Source organism: Austrofundulus limnaeus, unplaced genomic scaffold (assembly GCF_001266775.1).
Source record: "Austrofundulus limnaeus strain Quisiro unplaced genomic scaffold, Austrofundulus_limnaeus-1.0 Scaffold12, whole genome shotgun sequence".
Classification (NCBI taxonomy): Eukaryota; Metazoa; Chordata; class Actinopteri; order Cyprinodontiformes; family Rivulidae; genus Austrofundulus; species Austrofundulus limnaeus.
The window spans coordinates 118,777-121,048 of record NW_013952414.1 but is presented as its reverse complement, the minus strand read 5'-3'; the positions used below and the strand labels follow the sequence as shown (position 1 = coordinate 121,048).

The 2,272-nt window shown below is 37.6% G+C and overlaps 1 long non-coding RNA gene across 2 annotated transcripts; it reads left to right on the top strand.

Annotated features, from left to right (window-relative positions):
• The first annotated feature begins 939 nt into the window (after window positions 1–939).
• On the top strand, window positions 940–2,014 carry LOC106513357 (uncharacterized). Of its 2 annotated transcripts, none has more exons than XR_001309774.1 (2): window positions 940–1,012; window positions 1,474–2,014. It is a non-coding gene; the product is annotated as an uncharacterized LOC106513357 (long non-coding RNA). The 2 variants fall into 2 exon arrangements; XR_001309775.1 differs by having other exon boundaries at window positions 947–1,012; window positions 1,501–2,014.
• Window positions 2,015–2,272: the final 258 nt, after the last annotated feature.

The window sequence follows — 2,272 nt, the reverse complement described above, 5'->3', positions numbered from 1 at the left end:
TCCATTGTTTCTGCTGAACTGACTTCTTCTCACTGAGCACTTTTTGACTTACGTTGACAGGTCCCACTGGAGTCCTTTACAGAACTAACTGCTGACAAGAACATGGAGGAAATAAAACAAAATGCACCAAATACATCAAATACACCCCTCTCCTCTGTGTCCATACCTTCACAAGACGAGAAGTGCAACTCTGCATCAAAAATGACACTTTGTTGATTACGATGGCTGCCAGTAATGGTTATTAAATTTTGTTTAATAATCAGAACAAACACTAAATAAGTAGATATTTTGTCATTATTTATGTGGTTTCTAAAAAGGATGTTTACTCTGTTTGGATCTAAAAAGCAAACACTGAGGCAGAGAAGCCAGATGAAAGTGAAAACAGTCACATTTAATGCATAGGGCCTGTCAGCTTGCCAGAGTTTAAAACTAAGATTTTCTTATTTTAAGAGAAAAACAAATCTAAAGTTGTTTTGGTAAAACCTTGTAAATGACATGACTGCTTCTCCGCATTACTGTGAGGTTTCACGAGCTGTGTTGGCCGTCAGATTAAGTGTTGAGGATGACTCAAGATATCTGTATCTATCTATCTAAACTCAGAGTTAACTTTTGAACTTGAATACTGGATTTGTAGTTCCATCAGTGGAGCTCCAACATCCTGATTCACTATGGAAACCACAGAAAAATACAAAATTGGTCCATTTCTGTATTTCACTCACCAAGTTCAGCCGAAGGTATGTGCTCGAGAGCTTTAATTGTCACAAAATCAGGAAACTCGAACCAGAAATTCTGAGACTGGAACTCCTGTTAAAGCTGCTGTATGTAGTTTCTTAAAAACCCAAAAACTTAGAAAAATTTTGAACAGATGCAACCTTCATGTCCCTCCCCCTGCTCTCAGCTCCCCTTCCTAAGCTCCTCCCCCACAGCAGGGCCCAGAGTCAGAACTGCACAATTGTAAACAGGAGGTGAGCCATCTTAACACACAGAGCTCAGAGCTAAGCTGCCCTCACAGGTAAGAACAAACCATCAACAATATATTTTTTAACTATCATGTCTTGCCCATACTTTATCTACACAAGTGCTCCTTTTGTCATAACGTTACATGTAAATTATGTTGCACTCTTTCTATAAGTTATAAATAGCTATCAAGCTAACACAACACCGAAGCTGCAGATTAGCATTGTGTAATTGCAGTGGTTCTGAATTCCGGTCCTCATGACCCACTATCCTGCATGTTTTAGRTGTTTCCCTGCTTTGGAACACGTGATTTAAATGAATGAGTGATTGACAGGCTTCTGCAGAACTTAAAGACCTGCTGAAGAGCAGGGAAACATCTAAAACCTGCAGGATAGTGGGTCATGAAGACCGGAATTCAGAACCATTTTAGGATTTCAGCAACATGACAAGCCTGTGTATTAGTATTTTTCAGCTCTTGCTTTGCACAGTGTGATATTTTATCTTTATGCTATGCAGCTCATTTTTGACAATCATCATCTACAGCTGATGGAGCAGCATGCAGGTCACGTGGGAGATGCAGCAGCGTGGGTTCAGCTCCTGAGAACCTCAGCAGGACATCTGCATCTCAACCCTACCTTCCACTCATCAAACCATBTATTCTGCAGGCAGGAGTCTTGTTTCTGGCCAGGAGGATCTGTAGCTGAGCTTACAGATGATGCTGAAGACAACAGGCAGTTTGTGCTTTTCAGAGCAGGCTGCTGAGTGTGGAATTCAAGAACTGTTTTAAACATCTTCATGGACACTACAGTGGATTTATTCCCTTGAGGCTATACATTTTTAATACTGTCTTGCCATGTACAAAACATTTACCTATTTAAATTAATATTTCGATTATAATTTTGGTAAATATTCTTCAATAAAGTGTTAAATGGTTTTAGTTTTTTGTAACTGCTCATTAGAACTAAAGCATCACTTTATCATTGAACATTACTGAATTATCTTTTGATCAATTACAAAACAAACTTACATTAGGAATCATGATAAATCGCTGGGTCAGTGCTAGACATGCAAAACAAAAACATCTTAAAAATATGCTCTTAAAAACTTGTCTTTTTTAATAGACACTGTTATTTTATGTCTCTTGTGGTAATACACTGAAACATGTCCAGTATGTCTGAAGGGACCTAAAATAACTTTGTCTAGTAAAAAAGAAAAGTTTTTAAAGATTTACCAGATATATAGGCACAATTAACTTCACAGGATCATTAAATAAATGCTTTATTTGACATATGGGTAAAATAAATCTGTTATTTAT